The 27,887-nt window shown below is 32.9% G+C and overlaps 1 protein-coding gene and 1 long non-coding RNA gene across 11 annotated transcripts in view; one reads left to right on the top strand and one right to left on the bottom strand.

Annotated features, from left to right (window-relative positions):
- On the top strand, positions 1–27,569 carry LOC119081252. Its single transcript, XR_005088471.1, has 4 exons — positions 1–225; positions 6,573–6,585; positions 23,724–23,728; positions 27,558–27,569. It is a non-coding gene; the product is annotated as an uncharacterized LOC119081252 (long non-coding RNA).
- LOC119081248 (RNA-binding protein Musashi homolog Rbp6) overlaps positions 1–27,887 on the bottom strand; it is a 408,246-nt gene that overhangs the window by 174,757 nt on the left and 205,602 nt on the right. The gene's annotated exons all lie outside the window — the stretch shown is intronic.

A 27,887-nucleotide genomic window follows, 5' to 3' on the forward strand; every position in this document is an offset into this window, starting at 1 on the left:
CCTGTCACAGACGGCAAGCATATTAAAAGTGGTACTATTCAAACTATTACTTCATTTGATCGAAGATTTTCAGAGATTGTTTTCAGAAATCCTTTACTTCATTTGTTTTTAACATGCTTTTTGCTACATAAGACCTCATTAGTTAGAGCTTGTAGTTTATTATTGCTGTCGTTGTCTATAACAGATGACAGCCGTCTATAACAGGTTAAGGGTGTACATTCGGAGGTTGTGAATTTCGTTTTATCTGATTGAAGAAAGGTGATGTATTTACCAATTCGACATGTTGAATAATGTTATTCGACGCGTGAGATTTCGTCATGCCTTCTTCCTCACTTTTTCTTCTGTAGTCTCTTTCCGTGCAAACTCATATTCGATGACGATGTCTGCAAAATGTTTGACCAGAGCCCTTTTTCGTTGATATTTCTCCTTATTTCTTATAAAACTCTGATGTGTTTTAAACCTGTCACACAGAAACCACGTCGTTCCTCCGATGCATAATTTCCCACACACTCGACAGCAAGACTGTTGATCGGTTGTAAGTTTTTTGCTTTTTCGATAAAAAAAAATTACGTCAACTTTCACCATCGGGCTTGGCTTGGAGCAAATGAGGCACTCTGCGTATGATTTGCTTGAACAGCGTCTTCGGCATTTCGACTATTGTAGAATTGGCATTCGGAATCAATAACTTGAGCGACTGCAATGAGACGTCGCTATTCCTTCCTATTGCGCCTCGTTATACTCAGCTCGTGAACTTGCTAGCGCTATATTTCCAGTGTCAATAGTGACTGACAATGAACGCCTCGAAGAAGCTGAATCTTCATGGAAAGATATCACCGACTCCAGTGAGATCCCTTCTAATCCGTCCGTTCAAAAAAGTTGGGATACTCCGATAATCACTAAAACGTTTACTAGTTTACCGAGAAACAATTTGGTTGAAAAGGCACGTTTACTGGCTGTTTCTGAAAAAGAATCCGGGGATTGGCTGAATGCTGTACCTTCCTCAAATCTTGGCACTCTCCTCGACCCGGAATCTCTGAGAATTGCAGTCTCTCTTCGCCTTGGCACGAAAATCTACCGTAGTCACACCTGTCGGTGTGGTCAATTGTCTGACGAATTTGGTCATCATGGTTTGAAGTGTATAAAGAGTGCGGGCCGGTTTTGTCGGCACGTTGCGCTGAACGATCTTATAAAGCGAGCGCTTGCATCGGCGGAAGTTCCTTCCTTACTCGAACCGATTGATATTGCCAGAGACGATAACTCTTCTCGGGTGGATGGTGTAACTATCATTCCCTGGAGTCGCGGACGCCAACTCGCATGGGATGCAACTTGTGTCGATCCACTTTGTGCCTCGTACGTCAGGAAATCGTCCGTTCAAGCGTGTTCAGCAGCCAATAGGGCAGTTCAACAAAAGCGGAGGGACTACAGTACGGTTACCAACCAATATCATTTCGTCGCTTTTGCAGTGGAGTGTTTGGGGGGCTGGTCAGATGAAGCCAAGGTTTTCGCCAAGGATTTGGGTAGACGTATGTTCGACGCCACAGGTGAGCCAAGATCACTTTGGTTTTTCAGACAAAGGGTTAGTTTGGCAATACAGAGAGGCAATGCGGCCAGTGTCCTAGGGACAATTCCGCCACAGCTGGATTTGAACGAAGTGTACTATCTTCGTTAGTCATCCTTATTTTATTTCTGTAACCTCTTGTGAAACATTCTGTTGGAATAATAAATCGTTTACAAAATATAAAGAATTTATCAATTAGTGGTTAATTCAAGCGAAACAATTCAATTCAATTCAGAAATTGAATGTTTTGGCGCCCAATTGGAGCAAATACTGGACTTTTACCGTTCTTACTTTTAGACTGAAATCACCACAAAGTGTATTGCTTAGGAGTGAAATATTTTTTCAGCCTTGCAAAGTTACTATCTCCTCCGATAAATACATATTTACTCCGACATTTAGATATCCGATTGTCTGAAACGCATACTTCAGTTATTTGAAACAGCAACAACGCCAGATTCTAGTAACATCATCAAGTTTTCCATTAAAAGTAAACAAAAATGAATAACTTAAGAGCGAAATAAAACAAAAACACTTTTCTTATGACAACTTCACAATTAAATGTCAAAATACATATGCCCCGGTGGCCGAGTGGGTTAGGCACTAGAATTGTACATATAAAGTCTTCACAACAAATTGTACATATCACGGTAACGTGAGTTCGAATCTCACCCGGGGCAATTTTTTTTTATTTCGAGTTTTTGTTTTTGTAGCGTTTCTGATTACGATTCTTAAAAAACCTATAAATGTGAAACACTAACATGTCAATAAAAAAATTATTTACATTCGCTACAACTTTAATTGCAAACATTACAATAAAAAAAAATCCCGGACAACTCATGTTACGGGAACTGTACAATTTCTTGCCAAGCTGTTTGTACAGAAAAGTGCTTTCAACCTATTTAGCTCTCGAAGGTTTCATTCTTTGATTTTCACCAATTTTTCTCTACGCTGACCGAGAGGCACGTCTTCGTTATGACTTAAACCGTCAAAAACAAAGTGCCAAAACACATTTTCGTCTTAGTATAAGAGTATGTAAAGTGGCACAGTTTTCGAATCGTCGTCTTATATGAAAGACTGATCGTGTTTTAAAGGTAAAGTAAAGTAAAAGAATTTTTTGTCGATCGTATCACATTATATTAGTTCTTTTCACTTCAAACAGAATGTTCGTATTAAATAAGTTTAAAATGCGCAAGATTGTGTCAATTGTTCACCTTAACTTTAAAGCATACATCACGTGTTAACCTAATAAGCTGTTTGAAATTAACTTCAACGTTTTCAATGATCAGTTAGCGCAGGTATTAAGTCTTCGTCTGGAGTGTTAAAAGTATCCGGTTCGAATACAATAAGATTTTTTTTTATTCTACCAACATTTAATTTAATAATTTCTAGAAAATCATTGGAAAAGTATATTTAACTAAAATGGACGTGGACTCCGGAACTCACGGGCTATTGTTAATAAATAATCTTCACGTGATTACAGCCACAATTCAATGATATTTCCAACGGTCAATGAGATCAATAGTTTTGTTTTTGTTGAGTATATATAAGGTTAGGCACACAAGTAACCTCTACAATTTCAAATCATTTTGTGTTTTGGTTTTGAATTTGCTACAAGCTAGTTAGTTTACCAGGGAGTTGTTAGATTTAACAACCGGAATTTTGATAATACGTTGACTACAGGCCAATTAAAATATTGGCTCTCTATCGAAACGGCAGTATTTAGTTAGCGTATTGAATCGCAATTATAACTGAAATGTGTTAATATCCGTGAAATTTCCTACCAACTATGTGGAAGCTTTATAGTTTTGCAGTTTCAATAGTTTTCTACAATTTAACCTCAGCAAATCGAACACATAATATATTTTTGATACACACACATTTTGTTAGTGGGCAGGAATTGATTTACGGTAACATTATTACCGGTTTTAGAATCGATAACATTGCGATATGTTCGAGGATATGTTGGAACATAGCAAAGTGTACAATGCAATAAATGACGCAGTTTTTAATAAATAATTACTTGGTCGTCCTCTTTCTTTTATTGCCATCAGCAACAACATCAAATCTAGACTATACTTGTGCAATTACTGTAGCGAAACAGCATAAAATGAGCAGTAACAAAGTTTAAAGCATGTCTACCCGAACCTCTCAGTTCCACCCATCAAGTAAATCTTTTATCATTTCAATTGATCTATAAATAATAATAAAAATGTTATAAATCCATGTGTTGTACAATTGCTTTATTACCAACGTTTCAATTTTATATAAATGGTGAATGAAAGTTGGATTTTCAAATGGATTATCCTCAATAAAATGTGCTACATTGTTGAACAAGTTAAAAGTTCAACGAATTTTAGATATGAGTTCTTTTACTCCATTAAAAAAAACTAATTTAGATCTGCCATATGCAGTAACGTGAAGTTATAAAATTGTCGTAATAAACTTTCTTCTGCACAGTTTGCTGTACGAAAACATTTAACATTTTCAAATCAAGTAATAATGAAATTAGTACCGATCTTCTGTTGAACGTGTGTTTCTCTTCGGTATTCCGTAATTGTTCAAAGTGAATTGAGAAGGAAATAATGGAATTTTCCGACTGTGTGCGAGACATATGTATAAAATGACAAAGTATCTGGAAGGAATATTCATATCTGAACTCAATAGGGATTTTGCGGATAAATTTGCGATGGGAAATAATTTACAAGTTTTAATGAAAACTTCTTTTTTGTACCAATAACACGCAAGAAATATGACCATATCAAAGCGCATAAAAACGCTACGAATATGAATAATGAATTGCTGTAAAACAAGGATGAACAAACTAACAACTCTTACCATGCTGTGAATGGTTTGTTGCATAAGTGATCACAAAGAAAAAAGCAACCACTAAAATTAGTGGTCTTCAGCAAATATAATTCATACCCACTTAATCATGAAACTTTTGCTCGAACTGCAAAATATAATGCTAGCGAATGGAACCTTATGGCAGTGAATCAACAAAAACATTTTCTACAAATTTATTGTTAGTTGGAACTGTATAAGTTTATCAAAATAAAATCTTTCGTCTAACAAAATATGCGAGAGCTGCATTGCTTCTCTTTATAACAAAGTTTCACATTGTAATTTCAGGTTTTGTGTGGGAATTAATACAATGAATTTTAATATTGTAGGAAAAAAAGGTTTACAGGTACAATGGTACTTTATAGACCCTTAATCATATCTTTTCCATTGAAATTCCCATACAACACTGCTTCAATCTTTATTGCAGCAATACAGTAATACACATACAACGCCAGTTATAGGATGGTGTACGTGAATTTTCTTCTCCTGAGCTTTTCAATTAACATTAATAACATAACCAACAAATTTCCAGAAACCAGCTTTACGCCAATATAACCCCAAGCCAACCAACGTAGAATTATTATAACTTCCACATTAATTTATTATAACATTTTATCGTATTTAAAGAGTAATAGACGGGTCTTGTGTCTATTGTTGCAAAGCAAAATTATTTTACGCACAATACCAACTTTTTCACAAGAGAGTACAATTTCTTATAGTAGTTACAGCATTCGTATATAAATTTTCGTTTCGGTATTAAAAGGGTCCCTATCAATATGTATCGTGGAGCGCTTCATATAATATATATATATGAACATTACACTTTGCGCAACAGTACAACATTATATTTGCACAGAGCGAAAGAAAATCTTTTCTTTTTCCTATACTTCGCAAAGAAATACAGTAATTAAGGAAAATTTTCGCCTTTAGTTTGGTTTCTTCAGTTTCTTGTTCATGGCATTATACATTTTCATTGTTAATATTGCATTGAATGGCTGAGAGTGTGTGATGTATACGTTGGTTACGGTTAGTGTTTTGTAATTGGAGTTGGAGATATTGTTATCGCATTTGAAAAAAAGTCCTTTAGTTGAAGTAACTTTATAGTTGAATGAAGTTCGTTTGAGTTAGTTAGATGTTGGATACCTGTATTCAATTCTGTTCGGCTCATATTCTTAATGTTGTAATTAGCCTTACGAATAACGTTTTTGCACAATCATTTTTTACGGATGAACTTATAAACATCATGAATCATATTGTGATCGTTTGTTGTATCATATCGCATGGCAGCAACGCCACAGTAGTTCTATTACAACAAGTCCAAGCCATAGTCTACAGGATCGCGATAAATGTTTAAAATCAAAAAAGGAAATCGTTTCAAAAGCCTTACAGTTAACACAAAATTTTGAATCAAACCGTCCATTCACCAAATCCATTAATCTTCCCTTATTAAATGTTTCATTCATAACAAACACGTTGTTCTGAGAAAGTAAAGTAAAATCGATTTTCAAAGCCGTAATACGAATTTAATACAATTTTTTTTGGTGTATACAGCGACACACAATACGCCGAAAAAAAAAGTATTTTCACAAGGTCAGCACTGCCATATATTATCTGAAACAACGTATCCTGAAAGGAAAAGTTTTTCCCCCTAGAAAACTACACACATAAACAATAAATTTCTTCCGTACATATATTTTATACATTATTGCTTGTTTGGGAAATTCGTTTTCTATTTAAAATGAATACACTTATTTAACATTTTAAAGTGCTTGGTACGATACATGGTTGCATATATTAGGTATATAAGTGTGTTTGCTACACACACGAAATAAATCCAGCTTTCGAACAATTTAAGCAATTGACTCGCAACCACCTAAACAATATATATTAATACTTATAAGTAGTTAAATGAAACTGCTTTTCTTCGGTTTAGTTAGAGTCACGAAGAGTACATCACAGAGTGCACATAACAGCACATACTTTCCAAATACACACAATACAAAAGATAAATAAATCAAAGAAAAGTTTTAATTTACAGAAGTTTATGAGGTTTTCTTGATTTGTATTCGTACACCGAATTCTAGTGAAAGTGTTTAAGCTACTTTGCATTGTATTGGATGGAATTGTAAAGTAGCCCTTTAGACAAAGTCAAATAATTTTCCAAAATTTTTAGCTCAAGTTTTAAAGTTCAAGTGTTTCAAGATGTTGATTATTACTTTGATTTTATTTCATTAGTTTCTGAACTATTTTTACAGAACGGTTGACGTTTTATAACAACTTAACATCATTATTACAACAACCCTAAGACGAACTTGCCCGCGTTGTGTTTCATGGCTAAATAGCCCTTAACGGGAGGCCTGTATTCAGAAATGGATAGTAAAAGGCTACAAATATATATAAGACGCAGACTTATATATACAGTGTTCCATATATTTTAATAAATCGTCAAACAATGCATGGATTTTGTGAATAGATTAGGGCTCTACTTCACTAATTTATATTTTGACTTGTGGTCATGATGAGGGTAACACATTAAATCCAGTAGAAGCAGTTGTTGTGGGGGAATGAAAAGTATACGAAGGAAGTCGATTAAGAACTGAAAAAGAGCTATTGTTAGACACAACAGAATGTATGGAAAATTTTCGAAAGAAATAAAAAACTTATTTTGAACCTTTCGATTTCAGCTCCGCGACATCTTATCCTTTCGTCATTGACAATATTGACATGTTTTAAATACCTTCCAGTAACGGCTAATAAGCGATAAACTCCAGCTAAAGTGGGCTAATATAATGAAATGTATGTCGAAGCAAATGAAGTAAAAGATTTTGTATCAAACGCTAGACGGTGTATTGAACAACTGAAGTACCAGATTTAATCGTTTCTTAAAGTACAACTGTTTGATAACATAATGAAATGCTCAGCCGATTAAAATATGAGTGACACATTTCGCGACTGATTAATTGATTGAGAAAGACCAACTCATTCCATTACAGGTTCATTACCATAATTTTTCTGTCGTAAGTACGCTTGAAATTAATAACATTTCTCCCATAACTTTTAAACATAATTAATTTATAACTGAGTTGGAGAACAATAAATGAATTGCCACTCCCCAGTTCACACGCCTTCGTTTCACACAGCATTTCCATGCTCTCATCAATAACTTTTCCAATCAATGACTTTATAAAATTTAGTTTGCTTTCATATAATATGCATAGCATACAAATTCTACCACATTACCATTATTATAAGTACATTTCATTTTGCATAGACATTTTCTGTGCACATTAATACGAAACTTCGTTTTATACAGGTCGGTTTTGAACAAATTTATTTGCAGTTTAGAAACTTGAACCGAAAGTGCACTGGAATATAATACGATATGCATTTATGTGGAAATTAACAAATAGAATTATATTGTGTGGTGATTACAATCTCTGGACTTTGCTTATAATACAAGCCCATACACACTATATCGTTTAATATGTTTTGCATATTGATTTTAAACTGTGTTCAAAGTTTGATAGGTCTTTGCTGTGGTCCTCAGCACCGTATGAGGCGAAACTGTATATAAGGGTATTTCTATAAATGTTCAAATGAAACGTATAATTGAGTGCTCTATTAGAAATGTACAATGTATAGTATACATATGCGAGAACCTACGGTTAATTTTATACCATACAATCGTTTCGTACAATTAAGAATGGTGTACAATAATACACTTTGGCACGGAAATTATTTTCCCATGTTTTTAATTAAATTAATTGTGAAAATTAAACGTGTACTTGGCGTTTACAATATTTCGTTGAAGGTGGATAAATTGTATTGGCTACATTGATATTACTGATTTCATATAAAATTTTATAGTAAAGTAGTTGTAATGAACGAAATTAATGTTTCTAACTGACTCTCCTGAAGTCATAAAGAAAAAAACCAAAACATCAAAGAGAAATCGAAATAACAAAAACCAAATCACTTTCGAATCGTAAAATCCCTCATTTCATTTGCCAAGCAACCACAATTTATTTTCATTCACCTTGAACAACACTAAACTTGTCCATTAAGCACCATCGCACACACCATACCCACTCTAATTCAATATACTGTGTGGCACCCGGTAACCCGTAATACCAAACGAGACGAACGCTTAGCTGCTGTTCTGCTGTTTTTATTTGGATTTCGGTAATTAAGTTTCACACACTTATTTCTGAGGTAACGCCAGAAAGGAAAAAAAAAAAAAAAATAAACAGAAGGAAGGTTACACCGTGTACATACAACAACTTTTCATATTGCCAAACGTACACGTTAAAGACGACGAAACAGCAACCAAAAATACGAGAGGAAAAATTTTCATAAAAAAACACACAGAAATCGATTTACTTACTACGAGTTTTTTGATGGTGGGTTGTGTTTGTTCCTTAATTGTGGACGGGAAAATTTCGGGTGTTTTAACGTGGTACAGATTAACTCCAAAAATGGTGATGCTGTTATTGATGACGATTTTGAAGAAAATTAATTATTTTGATTTTCTTATTATTTTCTCAGTGCCTATACACACCGCACTTTTGATACTCTTGATACTTTCTCTTGCTTTCTTAATTTTTGACACAAATATTTTTTGCTCCTTTTTATTTTTGAAATTTTCACGACTTAGATTAATTAACTTTGCTTTTACGAGGTACAAGTTAACGACCGCACAAAAAACTTTTTTTTGGTTGAATTCTGAATTAAGCGGAAGGTTGTAAGTACACAATTTAATAAAAGCAACTTTTTTTCCTTGTTTTTATCGGTAACTGTTGGTTAGAATTGACCAATCAAACTTCACACGGAAAACACGACGTTTCAATAGCCCGGGAAATGTAATAAAAATATTATTTTTTTGATTATCCAAAAAGAAACTTTTGACTCTCTTCGATGTAATTTTGTTTATTTTTTACGAATTTGATTTATTTTTACGTATTTTTATCTCAAGTATGAGGGTTATTTATTAGCAGGATGTATATCGCTTGTTTAAATAATTTTCGCACGCGGTTATCGACTTACGGGAAATTTAAAATTCCTTCCAGGAAAATTAATTTATTTCAATTAAACTCTTTGCTACAACAACGGATAAAGAACGATTTGACTATGGCTTGACAATAGATTTTTCTCTCAGACAACTTAAGAATAATCTGTTTGAAGCTGTATGATTTCAATTTTAAAACGGTCTACTCAACTTGTTACGATGAACAGGACGGTAAATCGATGCAAACTCGACAGGCGCTTAAAAGCGAATGGAAAACTGTACACAAATTTCGTCCGGGCTGCGAGACTACCACAGTATGGAAATTTCATATTTTGTAGAAGGGATGAAAATGATATCACGAAAACGGAGGGTTGAAAACATGGGGAAAATCATTGTTATATTCATGCACACACACACACACTCTCACATACAGTGAATCCGTTATACATACACAAATAAAGTGGAAATAAATTCCTTTGATAATATTTACAGGAGATAAAAATCTTCACCCTTCGTCTCTTTTACGAATTTGTATAGACATCTCGTTCATCAAGTGTGCTTAGCTTTTTTAAGGATATAATAAATGCCGCGAGTTGGAAAACAAAAAGTAAAGTAAAATATTCAACTCCACATATACACTGAAAGCCACACGTATGTATTGAAAACCCTATACAGTACTGAAGAGAACGGAGGAAATGAGTGGGAGGTATTGATGTGTCAATAATCACAAACACAAGGACAATATACGTGTGTTCACATTGAAACAACTATGGAAAATTATTTTTGTGCCACCGAGAATTGAAATACGACGGATTTCAAAATCGATAACTAGATTGAAATGTACAAAATTACAACACCCGTTTTCATGGCTTATTACAACACTCAAACCAGTGTTGAAATGAAATTCGTATGAGTTATTACAGCATTCGTTTTAAAAAAATGCAAAGCAACGTGATCGATCAAATTCGAAGAGTGATTGTTTACAATGAAAATTCTGAATTTTTGTGCATTTGTCTATTTCAATTCTCGGTTGGCACAAAGCATGATGTGTTACACGTATTGTAATGAGATTTTTTCAGCACACGACCCAATTTTCCTTACTCGCTCCGCTCGTAAGGAAAACTTGGGTCTAGTGCTGAAAAAATCAACATTACAATACTTGTAACACAACATACTATTTTATCGCACGCGCGCCAACGCTTTTCCACGTGACTTATTTGGTATATTTTTGTTCAGTCGTGAGAGTTGAGTTTACATAGGCAGACGCATGTGGAATTAATTTTTTACTCTATTCCCTTTTCACATTTTTCATTTTCGGTTGGAGTAGAATCAAATTTGTAGACTTTCAATGTCGATGATTATTGTCAAGGTATTTTTTTTTTCTGTTCCACCTCGATCGCTCTTACATCATTATACTTTAAGAAAATTGCAATTTATCATACACACAAACTCATATATCCATTGACATTGTCTATTATCTTCATATTCACCAATACACTCAACTGAACAGGAAAATACAATAATTTTTTGTCTCATTTTGTATATAATTTGACTGTGATTTAGGAAAATTCCTTTTGGTGTTTTGGAGTACTTGTTTTTGACATGTTATGATGATTGTGGTGGGATTAAGATGTGGTTAGAGGGAAGCAATTTCAGGCATGTATACACTTAAAGTCATTCTGGAAACGAGAATTGTTTAGAATCATTTTTTTTTTTGCTTTGGATAAGAAAGCAACAACAAGATTTTTTGATGAAAGAGAATGAATAAAAGAATTATGAGAATAATATGGGGTGGCGTTGATTAGAACGGTAATGAAATGTAACATTTAGAAAAAAATGAATTACAGATAAATTGTGGTAATTTAATATTCGCCATGAACGGCATTATGTTTCAATGCTTCTGTCGATAGGTATAAGAACTTTTTAATTTTTTTGAATGATAATGGTTGTACATAAATATTGTCATGATTGAGATTATCAGATCAAGAAATATAAGATCACGTTGAACAGTTAAATTTACAATGGTTATTGTATAATAAAAGCTTACCATCTCACGTAAAAATCAATGGCATTAAAATGTAACTTCTTGGAAAGACAAGTTATTAGAATTCAACTGGAGCAAATTAATGTTTTACAAACCTCAATTCTGCATATATATAACCCATTTCCATTGTAATTGCATATAACTAGATTCATTCAAATTAATTCATTTTATATGATATTACAACGACTATATAAACTGTTATACATATAACTATATAAAACACACCTATGGTCATTATTCACGCAAAATTGGATAATCAATCAAAGTTAATTAATCATCAATGGTCTCTATATTCCACTGTACAATGCGTTTGGTTTGTGCATTAACGTATATAACACAATGCTGAGTGAATTCCAAACTCATTCCATTGAATTCCACCCAAAATAATAAGTTATGTCTGTTCTACATGGTATCCATACACAAAACATTCCCGAATCACTCATCCCATCATCCTGCACACACCCATCCATGACTATTTCATTCAATAACAATTCAAATGAAAAGAAGCACACAAAAAAAAACACACACACAAATTTCCAAAATATTGATAAGAAATGAATAGCTTTTCCCTTTAGTCGTGCTGGGCAATCAGACCTATTATATACAGATATATTCTCATACAGGAAAAATCTTGGGAAAATATTATTATACAATGTGATGTATAGCGAAAAGTATGTATACATGTATACGAAACCAGAACGATCTCTCGCACATGTTCCAATAATGACGTTCATCGCCCCTATAAACCTCTATATCACTTTTGAGGGGTTAAATTGTGCCGATTGCGCAAATAACGAAAAGCATTTATAGAGTCGGTGTTTGGTGGTATAAAGTTGGAAACATTTTTTTTATATCTCGAAGGTGGTTTGATGTTATTATGTGTATTTTTTTGAAAGAGTTAATGTGAATGAAGGTTACTGTGTATGTTTACGTGTAAGCAGGGTTGGCATGCTATGGGGATATTATAAATGTAAATATTCATTGAAATAATAGAGGAGAAACACTTTAATAGCGGATATCGAATCAGATTATTTTTTATAGGTAAATGCGACACAAAAGCTATTCGTTCCGCTTGTTAAAAAGTTTACGAAATTTACTGTTCAAATATTTCTAGGAGAATTTCAAAGAAGATTGCGTTTTAATTTTTGAAAACTATTTATTCATACAGTTAATACCAAATTTATATACTGCAGCTGGTCCACACATACAAACACACCGTTCTATTACGTATAAGTAGGTGGTGATTGTATAAGTAGATCAGCTGGTCTCGTTTTCGTGTGTTTATTGACCTTGGCTTCGCCTCGGATCAACAAAATTCACACAAAAACTCTACTTTTCAACTTTTTATCCCTTGTTATGTGAATAACTATTACATTTTGAGGGCGTCGAAAGTAGTGATTGAAACAAGAAAAGAAGGGCTTTCGACGCATGTAGCAAGTAAGTAAATTAGGACTCAAAAGAAAGTAAAATCCATTACATAACTCGGGGTAAAATGAAAAGTATCGTTTTAGTGTGTTTGTTGATCTCGCCTTCGCCTCGGATCAACAAAATACACCAGAAAGCCAACATTTCATTTTTTTTACCCTTGTTATGTACACTTAACAAAATTAATGAATTATCCAATTTTCGTTTTGAACAGATTCTACATAATCTGCAGATCCACAGATTTGACAGTCTTGATATTGAATGGTTTTTTTTGGTTTGTATCCCAGTAAACTGGTCGTTACATGTGTGCAACAAAAATGTCGACTGGGAAAAAATTCAAATATTTCATTCAATATAACAGCTGTCAGAATCATAGGGACTAGAAATTTCAGATCCCACATTAAAAGAAATGTGATAATACCTAATTTTTGAAAATCGATATTGTAAAAAAATGCACGTAGCAGCCCTACATTTCGAAGTGGTTCATTATTTATTTCCGTATGTTATGTCTATTGTGTATATCAAAAAGTACATTGAAACAATTTCCATTTTGCAACTTTTAAATTGATGTTAACCCTATGCGATAGCGTCAGGGTTATAGTAATCAAGAATTATTAACAATGTCAATTCAATATTTAAATGTGAGTTCCTATTTGGAAACTCCGAGTCTATTGACTTCACTCCTATCTTATTGTTTCCTTAAACCCACGCCGACAACTGATTAATAACCTTTCAAAACGTATAACCATCTGTAATAGTAACGAAAAAGGAGAAAATGATCTACTGGTAAATATGGTCTTAGATAATAAAATAAATAATTAAACAAACGAAGTGAAAGATTTTGTGTTATATACCAGGGATAACTTCAAACAAAAGAAGTACAATCGCGGAAATTTGAAAACCGACGCATTTTGTGTTTCGTGGTTTACTAGTTTCTTTTTTGTGAATTTTGCATGTATTTTTGGATGGAGAAATCAGAAACTCAAGTAAAACACAGAAAATGTATCGGTTTTCAAAATTCAACGAGTGTAAAACCGTTTATATATATTAGTTTTGAAGTTACACAGCATTCACTCATTGAAAAGAAACAATATTTCAACTTGTAGAACTTCCTTTTTCATGCAAAATCTCCATGACAAAGAAATGATGGTAGAGATGCAAATAGGTATCGTATAGGGCGGTATAGGGCCGAGATTATCTGCAGCACTAAATAGTCTATTAGAGAAGTAAGTATGAAATTTGGTAATTCCCAACGAGACAGCGAAACTAATAGTACATTACCGTAAAACTACACACAAAAATTCATCAATAAAATTTCGGAAAATTACTGAAATTTAAAATTGAATGGAAAATACACAACGGGGGTTTTCTTTAAATTCAATAAGTAAACGTCGTTTATATGTCGAATTGATCTTGCTGGTATAAAATGCTCAAGAAAGTATTTTTATGTGCACAAATCAATTGTTAAAAAGAATTGACATTATTCGAAGGATTTTTTATATTTGTTTTTCTTCGTGGCGCCACAATACCTTAACGAATTTCGCTGTGACGTCGCGTAAAATTTCCGGTTTATTTAGAAGAGAGTTCAATAAAAAGTATATCGGACATTTCTTTTTATTTTGTTATATTATATGTGTATAGAGGGAAACAGGTTTTCGCTGGAATTATGGAATTAGGTTATACATTTTCTTAATAAAAGAGTCGATTTTGGCGATTCTCATGCTCAAGTGTTTGTCATTGTTTTCTATGTCTGATATTAGTACATTTAGTTTACAAGTAGAATATTTCACTTAAGTTTTTCGTCGGAGGTACCGTTCCCATGATAGATACAGCATTGCCCTTTTGGATAGCTATACTTATGTGTTGTATCAAATATGCCGTTGAACGTTTTTCGGTTGTTGCCTCCGCGATTTTACTTCCAACTTTTTTAATGAAATTCAAGCCAATACTACCAAATACCCCAGATGTTTCGACGGCAATAGGTATGAAAATGAAATGATCGTCTGATATTGGTTGTGTACTGTAAGGCAATTAATTACGCTTTTAGTGAGCCAAATGGATTCCTTTTCGTAGTACATTTTGTTATACATCGCTAACAGATTAGACAGCTGGTAAGGTGCGTAGCGGAATAAACAGAATCACCACTAGGCACACATTGTACAATGTACATAGAAAGTTGATGACATACATGCGTCTGGGAACAGAAAATGCATCAAGAAGTACAAATCATAAATAAAAACAAGACATCTTGAGCGTAAAAATCGCCAACTAATTTATTAAAACAAAATTGTACACATGAACTTCCTTGAAATTTCTATTATTACAACATCCTCTGAAAAGTTTTTCATAATATGATAATTCGTAGAAATTAAACCTTAAAATGTGTACGGTCTTTCAGATCCTTGTAGCGCACAAGAACATTTTAAAATAAATTCACAAACTTTATTTTCAGAAATTATACACCCGTGTTCTTCACATGTTCATATTAAATTTTCCCCCGAAATCATTCCACATAATATTATATGAACTCTAAAACAAACTGAAACCAACTATCAAAACACTCCACTTTGAAAAGCATATTCTTGGCAAAAGAAAAAATTATTATTTTTATATTTTTAAAAACGTCATCAACTTAAGTGATTTTTTGTCGTCAATTCAGGGTTATTATTATAGCCCTTTCTGTGGAAAAAAAATTAAGCATGTTTTATGTGTAAAGTTATGCTTTCAAAACATGTTTGCTTACTTCTTTGCTGAGGGTTTCACGAGCATACGAAAGTCAATGTTTCAAATAGTGTTGTACATATATATGTTGTGCAATAAAAGCATTCTCATTTTCGGGTTGAATTTGGGTTTCAATTTGAAACGAGAAAAAAGAACCAGAAAATGTCTTCTATACCAGTGCTTATATGCATCCAGATATATAAAAAAAATTGTTTTAAAAGCAAATATTCGCCTAAAAGGCTTTGTTTGACGTTATATTTATTCTTTTCAATTTGGAAAATTTTCAAAAATAAAAAAACATTTTATGTGTATCTAATTGTGTGCAAATAAAAAAAACATAATACATCGACGAAAATTGGGAGAGTTTGAATGGTATCGCCTAAAATACCCGCACTATTGTCAGTTTACAGAAGGCGAGACTACTTATTACTCGAACGTCATTCATCGGCGCGTAGCTGAGGTCAATTACCTCATGAAAATGTTTCGTTTCATTCGGAATTATGTAATAGAACATTACTATACCAGTGAAGTAATTTGATATCTCGTATCCAGATGAGTAAAAGTATCCGAGGGCTTCAGCCCGAGATAAAATATGATATGCACATATTGCCAGACTGTTATTTTGACGTGTAGGCATTATGACCCACGCCTTCGGCTAGGGCAATAATGTCCTACACGTCAAAATACCAATCTTGGCAACAGGTGCATAATATATATTATCTGTCTAGAACGATAATCTCGAGCTTATCCCTCTAGGGAGTTTTTGTTTATCTCGATATATCTGTTCTCGACAGATAATATATATTATGCACCTGTTGCCAAGATTGGTCTGGCAATAGGTGCATACCATATTTTATCTGTCGAGAACAGATATATCGAGATAAGTAAAAACTCCCTAGGGAGATAAGCTCGAGATTATCGTTCTAGATAGATAATATATATTATGCACCTGTTGCCAAGATTGATATTTTGACGTGTAGGACATTATTGCCTTAGCCGAAGGCGTGGGCCATAATGCCTACACGTCAAAATAACAGTCTATTATAACTATTATTTTGACATGTAAGCATTATGGCCCACGCCTTCGGCTAGGGCAATAATGTCCTACACGTCAAAATATCAATCTTGGCAACAGGTGCATAATATATATTATCGCATAAGCGAAAACGAGACAACAAGATATGCGAATGATACTTTGACAATTTACAGAAGTATAATGTTTGTTTATATATCTTAGGTGAATAATTTTTTCGGGGAATCACACCGTGTATGTGATAAAATATGATATGCACCTATTGCCAAACTGTTATTTTGACGCCTTCGGCTAGGGTAATAATGTCCTACACGTCAAAATACCAATCTTGGCAACAGGTGCATAATATATATTATACAACTAGGTTAGAGTACTTTACAGTAGATTCAGTGACCATAAACTAGGTCCTCGACTTCAAATCGAACAATTTACTCGATCACATTCTAGTGTTTGAAACATAAAAAGTACTGCTTGCGGCGTACATGTTAATGGATTTAACTATTGTTAATTCTTACAAATGATAGAAGTAATTATTCGAACAGTTCTACATTAGAAAGTTTGCGCAAATGACATATAATTTATAAGTCAACTTGCAATTGTAAGTCACACTTTCACACAAGAAGTTCTGTCAGGTTATAATTTGTAAATTAGACGTCATCTTTGCAAACTGTCTATTGTCAGCCAAACATTTTTTTCAAAGGATGGATCAATAATTTGTGTCGTCTTATTACGTTTGTACAAACGCAGTGTAAACAGAAGATGATGTCAGTTATCATTCAAAAACAAAAATAAAATGTATTAACCTGTTACAGACGGCTGCTATCGACAACGACAGCAATAATAAACGACAAGCTCCGACAAATAAGGTATTATATAGCAAAAATTTTGGTCAAAACAGATGAAGTAAAAGATTTTTGAAATAAATCTTTGAAAATCTTCGATCAAATGAAGTAATAGATCAGATAGTAAAACTGTTAATATGCTTACCGTCTGTGACAGATTAAGAAAGGCAGTTAGTGGTGGTAATCAATTTTGTCACGAATTTCTGGTCTGCATGCATCAGGTGGTACATATTCCTACAAATTATTAGCTATGCGTATATAAGGTCATAACTTATTTCTGAGCAGCAAAACGAACCAGCCTGCTAGCCGGCTTGCTTGAAGCAAAGGTCGAAACAGAAATGACTTAAAGTAGTTGCAAGACTGCAGTACAGAGCCATGAGAGGCCTGAATGCTGTTTTACAATTTTTCAACCTACATCTAGTACATATATATTTCGTTTGCGTTTTCCATCGACATTTTCAACACAAACCGTTCACCACCACCGACTGGGTACAAAATATAAATGCAAAAAAGGGACAAAGATTTTATTCGCCAAAAATGTTTGTGAAGCAAGATTATTGAGAATTTAAAATCGGCATAACCATTTATTTACGGTATCTTTTTCTTTTTTTGCTTTTCCTAAGAAATTCAAAACGACCGGACGCATTATTTGTTTGAAAATACTTAAAACTTTTAATAAGGGTATTACACATTTTTCGGCTGCTTTGACTTTTCTGATTCCTTTTTCGCTTATTTTTTTTTTTTTGTTTCGTTTCGTTATGAAACTCAGCTCAGAACAATAATTAATTTAATTCTTCTGTATAATTTAACGTTCAAAAACACACAGAGTCAAAACGGGGGGCAAAAAAGAGCGAAAAATCCTTTGCCACGTAGTTTTTCCGATATTTATTTTCCCAGAAAAATAACATCAATTTTCCCGCATGAAGACTTGGTTATGAAATATGCGTTATACAATCATTTATCTTTGGATTTTTTTCTATGAATAAATATATTCTCTCGGATGTAGAATATGTCGAACCAGTGATAAATTACTTATGCTGGAACTTACTGAAGTACACAAACAACAACAACATCATAAAAATATCTCTTCTGCACGAATTCGAGTTTATGTTCAGGAATATCATTTATGATACTCAAACCAAGTCATATTATTACATTACATATACCCACGAAGCACAACATCAGAGCGTACAATTGTATAGAAGTGCTAACAAATTCCACTTCTTCGTTCTTTCATAAGTCCTGATATTATAGCAGCTTTCGATCATCGTTCACAATATTTTTCGTTGTCCTGTTTTGCGTGGATGTGTTTGAGTGGAATTTGTGCTGAACAGCTCATCTCATACAAGCAGCAAAATATTTTCAACAAAAGGATATAAAGTATAATGTGATGCTATGAATAATGCTTTTCGAAAAAGGGTTTTGTTTGGTTGATTGTGTTTGTGTATGCTTAGCTTAGCTAAGCGCGTATGTCTTTGACATAGATTAATACTAAACTTTTTCAAATAAACTTAAACAATTTTATGATCGTCTTTAAGCATTGTATATCCACATTCACCCACCCATACTATATAATGTATGAGAAATGTGATGTTATTAAAAATATGGAAACTTTTTCGTATGTCAAAAGCAAAGTTGGTTTTATGTTAATCCATGTGGTTTTTATTGGTTTTATTTTATGGAGTTCGTATGAAAGATACTACAATTTAAACATTTTAGGACAAAGTTAGGATTGTTATTGAATTGTTGTGATGAGTTTTACTTGGAAGTATATTCTTAATTTTGCGTTTGAGTAAAATAGTAAATAAAATTTTGCTAACTTTTTTTTTACAATTCAAACTTCAAACAGTTTAACTTGATAGTTATGTGGCTGAAAATTCACAAGTACAAATTCTTTGTGATATGCCAGACCCATTTTTATGGCATGATTTCATTAGAATCTGTTTTTCGCCAGATCCAACCAAAATAAATCATTAGGTTTCACCCCACCCCACGATGATGTGACAACAAAATGATGGATGTTGATACAAAAAAAATAGTGTGTCGGCAAAACATTCCTGCACAGCAGAAAACGTAGATACGTTTTTCTTTCACAATATCTTCATATGACCAGCTCGTGATATTCAAACAAGATTTCACCAAAATTATGGAAAAAGGGTGCGAATTTTCTTCTCAATTGATTTTTATTTTCTCAATTTCCATCTTTGTTGATATTATAATTAGTTAATATAAGTGATTAACATTTTCTTTGCTGCCTAATTTTAAATAGAAAAATTCTGGGTAAGTCTACCGAATATAAATTAACGTCCGCAATCATATCCAACAGATATATATCCATCAATATACATTCAAAATTATAGGAATTGTAGGCGTAATTCGGTACAACGGAAATGCGAAAATGAAATAATTTAAGTCTCGTTTTGCTAGTCTCTGCAGCCGAATGGTCAAAAAGTATACTCTGTTCTGTACAGAACCGGTGTGACTACCTGACGGCCTAGCGATCTCTGAAGCTTAAGACAAAATTATTTTAATCGGTAAAACAGCCGACGGCCTAATATGACCAGTCCGGGCCTGGCTCTGCATAATTCTCATGTGGAATTTGTGACTAAAATTGAATCATTGTTTGATACGAGATCTTTTACTTCATATGTTTGAACACATTAATATATAATAAAGTATATCGAGAGCTGATTATCCGTTTCTAAAATAGGAACGTTAGGTCAAAAATAAAAACCATCAGTGAATGTTATAATGCCGTTGGCATTATGATAAAAGACGAATCGGTGTAATTTGTTTGATCTATTTATTTGAGCTTGTTAACTGATCGAGTACCGGTGGTAGACTAACTCTACTTCTCATTACATAATATGACGCCGCTTGATATGATACATGTGTGTATGTGTGAGCCTCGTTTACAAGTCACTACATTACTCCCCTTTCAGCAAAGCGACTAATAGAGAAATCTGTTTGAAATTAACGAAACTTATACAAAACAATTGTATCCACCAAACATTCAATTAACCAAAAAAATATACAAAAATTTTCTAAGAAATTCAAGTCGATTAAATTCACTTATCCAAATTAGTCTCGCAAACGATTCAAAATTTCAATCCATTCCTCCTTTACGCCATGTGTGGTTGCATATTTTCGTAGGTAATCGATTAATTGAAATATTTAGCGGATGATTACTCAGTACTCGCCGGTACACGTGTACGATCATTGAATTTACAGTTAATGGGAGTCCTCCTCGGTTGATTCTTCGTTTCTCTTCTTCGACTACATGCCAGATACCTAAGTCAATCCTTTGCGCTGATTTTACCACAATTTCCTTGGAATGCTTATACCATTGTGTGTCGGTATTTTCAACTGCGTCGACTGATTGTTTTTTTAATCCAAAACTTACTTGACGACCTTGACGAGCCAAAACGGCTGACGCTACCCTTGATATTAGTATGAACTCCATGATGACCTCTGAATTCTTTTTAACTTCCATGCAAGAAGTTTCCACGTAAAAGAAGCCTTTGATTCACCACGGATGTACGTCGAGTTGCTTGTTGAATCCACCACACGATTATTATGTCTCTCGACCAGTCTATAATTGTATGCACCGATGGCTTGTAACGGTTGATGTTTCTGCGGGCCAAAATCGTTTGGAAATTTCCACTTTAGTTCCAATGGATTTTGCGCCAAATCCGACCAAAATAGTAGAAACGAATATTTCGATTGACCGAAACCAGAATTTCTCCTTGTGCATCAGACCCGTTATGCCTTGTCGTCTTTGTGCAATGAAATTATTCACTTTTACGTGACGGACGATTGATTTTTCACTTTTTTAAACTAATGTCCTCGTAATTCTTGCGATATTTAACCCGCGTCGGGTAATTGACTGTACAAATTTATTATAATTTAACATTCATGTCCAAAAAACACTAGGGGTCACCAATATAATGCCGTTGGCATTATGATAAAAGACGAATCGGTGTAATTCGTTTGATCTATTTATTTGAGCTTGTTAACTGATCGAGTACCGGTGGTAGACTAACTCTACTTCTCATTACATAATATGACGCCGCTTGATATGATACATGTATGTATGTGTGAGCCTCGTTTACGGGTCACTACAATGTCTTCCCCAACACAGTATATTTTATCGAGTGGTATATGGTAATAATATACAAATCTCTGATGATTTTGCAGATTTTATCAGTTAGGGTGATCATTTCTGATCAATGCTCTGATGATACTATTCAGCCCAATCTAGGCCGTAAATTTTATATCGATGGGAACAAGAATTATATATAACAGCTTTCCCAAAGAAAATGGATTCGATTTTCTAATAATGTATTTTATAGACCTATCTTATGTTTCTTATTTGTAGGCACAACATTTAACCTACAAAAAAACATACAATTAATTTCTAATTTCCTGAAATAAGTTTTATCCAATTGATGCCATTAAATTTTCAAAAGAAAAGCAACACAAATTCGATTAAACTAATTTCCACTTTCTGTTACATTTTGTACATACAAACTCCGTCCATCACAAGCAAAGCAAGAGAAAAAAGAAAACAAAACTATGAAAATTTTAATCCAATTTATATTGATCGAATTTACACTCAATTAAAAGTACAACATCATGCTCGTAAACAACAACAACAATAACGAAAGAAAAACGAAAACTACAGTAAAAAAAAGAAAAACTAAATACATCTGATGCATGGCGTTGTATGAAAATTTTACACATTTCACCCTATCCATTGTCCTTGGTAAAGCAAAGGGGTCTATATCAAAATTTAACTGACGTTATATAGCATAAAACTTAATGATATAGATGAGGTATCGCTGTAACCTCTTCTCTCTTTCCCACTGTTAAGGAAATATTTCCGACCCAAAACTTTGACATATTCGAAACAGCATTTTTGGAATATAAAACCCTCCATTTAGAGCCGAAACATAGCAGATATTTTAGTTGAGTAATTAATCATAAATAACTTTTGAATACACTTTGCCTCATCTATACAATAACCTTACATACATATATCAATTTTATTCCATATACTTCTAAAATTTCGCTGTTAAAATCATGAGAAACATCGCGTGATATAAACGATTATAATTGTAACAATTTCACAAAATATTGTTCGTCGGAGAAACATTAAAATATTTTCACCCAAAAATTTAGTGTACTCATATTGTATACCTGCTTTTTATGCATATAAATACATAAACATTGTGTTTAAGAAAGAAAAGAACAGAAAGGAAAAAAAAATATTGAGGAAAATGGGAAAAACCCGCCCTGACTTGTCTCGATGTGATTATTTATTACAAATTATGAGTCTATTCGTAAATTTTGTAATTTTAATGCTCTCTCGAATTCGATATGCACTGTTATGTGAGATAAACAATTTAATAGTTGCACGTATACGATTTCATATCTTCTTCGTAGCATATTTACATGTAGAAGAGTTGCAAGAATCGTATGTATTAATTTTGGAATGAATGAAATGTATACCTTGAATGAACATACTTTAGAATATTAGATCAATTACTGTATGTATATGTGCTGGTGCAAACGTTCGTATTCGTCTTAATTAAGCTTCATTTCTGGAAATGTATCTGTGAGAAGGTCTATGGTTGTTATTCAACCTTTTTTAGCAACAAATTGTATCCACTTTTTGTTTTGAATTAATGAATGTTGAATTGGTATATCAAATGTTTAATGATCTACATTATCTCAATGAACAGACTAAGGCATAGTAAAAGTAATTAAAAAACAAAAAATATCAAGTTTTTATAATTTTGTAGAAATACAAAGTGATTGTTTTACATGTACTTTTTTCATGTGAAAAACTTATCCCTTCAGGAGCCTTTGTATATAAATAAATATCTTTGTTCAGTCCGACCCCGTCTATCAGTTTTCAAATGAACTTTCTTGAATGGCATAATAATTTAAAAAAAATTGTGGAACAAAATTCGTAGAGTAAAATACATTCTTCTGGCTTCATTCTGGCTACAATAAAAGATGCATTTTGTAAGAGTGCTTCAAATACTTGAACTGCCAAAAAGGTGTTAGTGTGGATATATTATGCATATGAATCAGTTGTAATTATTCTGATTACAGAAAAATGCTATGTTACTGAACATTTACAGTTGAAACTATAGCCAACTTTTATCCAAATTCAATTAGAACAAATTCTTACAAGACAAGACGACACACAAGTCTCGATATTATAAAATAAAGATGTCTTTTCAAAGAATGTGTAAATTATTAAAACATTAATTTTGCTGAGGCAGTGTTGCAAATAATTCAATGTTCAGAACATAAATTGTAGTTTGTTTTGCTTTTAACATAATGAACATAGTTTTCTATATGTCTTATATCCGGTGAGACTGAATGTTTAGAGATATAGTGTATAATGTTTTGAGTGTAGAATTTACAGACTTTCTATTTAAGTTATTAAAAAATCTTTTCAGTCATTCATGTAGTTAGAAAGTTGCAGCTCTCATTTGTAATCCGTAGGATTTTACGAAAATGTTTTATCCTTGGAAATTTTGTTAAGACAATTTTTGGTATGAATATTTGTGGATGGAATAACTTGTGTTAACCGTAAGCGTATTAGCGTATCAGATTTTTTTTAAACAAAATTTTGAGAATATAAACTTACACATACGATCACTAGAGCCATTTTCGATGTACCAGTCAACATTTGTGTCCGCTACATTGACTGGCGTTGACTTGGTCTTAGCAAAATCCCTATACCCTACACACCATTAAACGATGAGAGATAAAACTTTGCACAAGTTACAAAAAATGTCAACATATATCAATTTCACCGACAAACAGCTTTGTTTTTAAAGAAAAGCAATACGGAGCAGACGACTTGGTAATTAAAAAAAACCCTAACCAAAGAAGGCATTTTTACTGTCCTCAGTTTAAAGGTCTGTAAATAAAAGATTAATAAACTCAATGGGAATAATACGACGACCAGAGACAAAAGCGGTTGCGATTATGACAAAAAAAAACCGCAAACAAAAAATGTATATAAAATTGAGATGTGAAGTGGTCCGTGAAAATGTCAGAAACACTGCTCAAATGAGGGTGGTTTTGTAGCAACGATAAAGTGGGTTGATTATCTGTGCATCTTCAGTGTATGGTGAACGCTTTTTTTTAAATAAGAACTTCAATTATGAATTTGCAGTAAAGCTAGTACATTGACAACAAGCTAATAACTCGTCAATGAATCATCTGTACACAAAAACAAAAATGCAACTTTGAAAATACGTTTGATCTAAAAACTGCAAAGTTAAATAAATTCAAAGACAAGCTATTCAGATGGTCCTTAATCTTCTGTTATTCTGCAATTCGTCAATAAGCATGCGTGACCAAATGGTTGTTTTTTTCGTTCATATATTCTGTCTGTGTTCGAAAAACCCAGTAAAAAAGTCACCCAATCGCTAAAATTCTATTTCATCCGAACACTCTTGTATAGAAAAAAGAAACATTTTAATAGTAATATTTTAGTCCATAAAAATCATTATGACCTGCCTTTGCACGAGAAAAATGGTTTTATGACGAAACCAGGCGAAACATGAGAGTTGAATGAAGAATGAATGAGTGGTTTGTTTTATATTATACATTTCAGGTTTTTATAGAGCTGATGGTTAAAAAGTGTACACTATACGGCTGGATATTCGTATATACCATAATGATGTTCATGATATTTTATTTCGAAAGTGGTGAAGATGTACAGCTTCTATCAGGGACTATTTCTTTGAATGGGTGGTTAGGTTGCGTATAAAGAGAGTGACATATTCTACGGTCAGGAATTTCGCATTTAATTAAAGAATTTGTATAACATCTACCGTCATTCAGATGTTTTTGAACTAAATGATTTTCGAATTGAAGAAAAAACGCCCATGCATGAGCAAAATAAAGAACTGATCCGGTTGGTTGTACAAACATTAAACTAATCGCATAAAAACTAATAAAAAATTGTCCAAAAAATAGATGTTATGGTATACATACCGCAATATCTACATAGATATCGCCGTTTTATTTTTCATATCAGCATCGTGGCATGAAAAGGATAATGAAACACTAAAACACCATGTTGTTAAACCGAGCGAAACCAAAGCTTTTTGAATTCAAATGCCATTTCTTCTGACAGCGATAATTTAACCATACAAATTCGTTATAAAATTCGAATGTTTGCCTATTTCTATTTTCATAAATTCGCATTATACGCTTACTATATTATGAATACGGCATGTAAGCATAGATATAGACCCCATTTTGCAAACAACTTAAGAAGGGTTTCTTTATCTTTATTGTAGCTAAGTCCTTATTATTTTGTTGAAAATATAATATGTTCAACTCATGCAGAATATTCATCATATTTTAACATTAATATAAAACATAACATAAATGTGGCAGTCGTTTGAGTTGATGATGGAACAATATATTCCAAGCGATATATTCAACCAGCACCACCTTGCCACACACATTTATATATACATATAATATAACTCTATAAAATGCTCTCTTACGAAAATGTCAAATTTTATATTTTATTTTTGGTTTGCAGCTTCAGCCAGGTATGGATAATGTGAGCACAATATTGTGTAGATATATTTTTTTCTAAAGTTTCTTGTAATAGCTGCAATATATTTTTATTGGAAGGTTAGTTTTTTGAAGCGGCATAGTGGGTACTTGAATTGCTTTTTAGTCGACTAAGACATCAAAGGGATTTTCATGCTTTACATGAGATAACATTTTAGTTTGAGTTTCTTTTTAACTGGAATGCATATTCTTTGTACAACGTTTGTAGTGCTTGTTTAAAATCTTGAATAGCCAACCGATATTGATTAAAATCGAATCAGAATATAGAGCATGTTAAAATGACTTGCCTTTTTTATGAATGAGTTGTAGGGTGATGGCGATGATAAAAAATTCTTCTCTCACAAACTTTTAATTTACTGGGCGGTAATTTGGTTCATGCAAGGTTTTTACTAATTGCCGTAAAAGTAGACGACATTGGAATGTATGGTTTTTGTTACAAACAATTATCATAAGTCCTGGAATGTTTAAAAAATAAAATATTTAGAATTTATAATCTCAACACTAATGTTTCGTACAGTCCCAGAAGACCTCGACAGTAAAACACAATGTTAGCAAATTTGATGGAGTAACAAGAAAATAAATGAAATTTTTACCGCCCTAAAAAAATTCAGTGCGCTTTTTCAGTAACGTTAGACAACTGTCTGTGTGGTTTCGCTACAATGGTTGTGGTCAACCAGAAAACATCCAGTTTTTTATATATGACTGCAGGTGTTTCGAGTGGTTGTGCAAATCTTACATAGAATATGTTCTAGATAGTGTGCAAAAATGAATGTAACTGTGTATATGGAGTAACTCAATTTTCTTAAGGATAAAATGATGGTAATTGTGAACTTTCCAAGCAAGTCTTGCCTTGGTATTGTCTTTCCTTGACCGTTCATTATTATTAGTTTATTTCCCATTAGGACTCTCCAATTTATACCAGTTACAATAGCACCGTTTCCAGGAAGGCAACACCGTATATTGTTTGCTAAGAGAGACGCAAGAAAATAATAGTTATGAAACAAAAAACATCAATCAACATAAACAAAGTGACAGATCTATTTTCTCCCCATGGGAGAGAATGTGCTGCACTTTTTTTTCTAGAAATATCAGTCAACCAATCTTAAACAAAACATAATTTTCTCATGACCTATGGAGGGGAGAAAAGAAGGTTAATCACATCGCACATATGAAAACCATTTTTTCATGCTAGCGTTGTTCAGTTCATGTTCATGTTCAAATGTCGTGAAAATGGCATTTGGTTGCTATTCTGAGAGGAGTCATTTTATTTGAAATTTTCTATTTTCTTCCCTTGGTTAACAAATAACCAGGGACTATTTTTGAGGAATCGGATTTCTCAAAATTCTCAAAAAATTCTCAAATTTCTTGAAAATTTCTCAAATTTCTTGAAAATTTCTCAAATTTTTCAAAACTGTAAAACATGTTTTAACAATTTAATTTTATATACAGACAGAGATAAAAGTAGCCAGAGAATTCGTACAATCGAAAAAGATCAAAAGAAGTAATTAAAGCCTTCGATATTCAGTTTTCAAGTATTTATCAAAACTGTCTGTCTAAATCAGTCCCAAAAACGTTTAATATATTATCAACATCTGTAGACACTTAACAAAGTTAATGTTCCTAAATTTTATTCAGAAAAACAAGAAAAAAAAATTTGTCAAAAAATTCTCAAAAATTTCGAAAGAATCGAGGATTAAATGGATTAAATGGTATTAAATGGATTTAATGTATTAAATGGATTTAATGGATTTAATAGATTTAATGGATTAAATGGATTAAATGGATTAAATGGATTAAAT

This window comes from Bradysia coprophila, unplaced genomic scaffold, assembly GCF_014529535.1.
Source record: "Bradysia coprophila strain Holo2 unplaced genomic scaffold, BU_Bcop_v1 contig_358, whole genome shotgun sequence".
Taxonomy (NCBI): Eukaryota; Metazoa; Arthropoda; class Insecta; order Diptera; family Sciaridae; genus Bradysia; species Bradysia coprophila.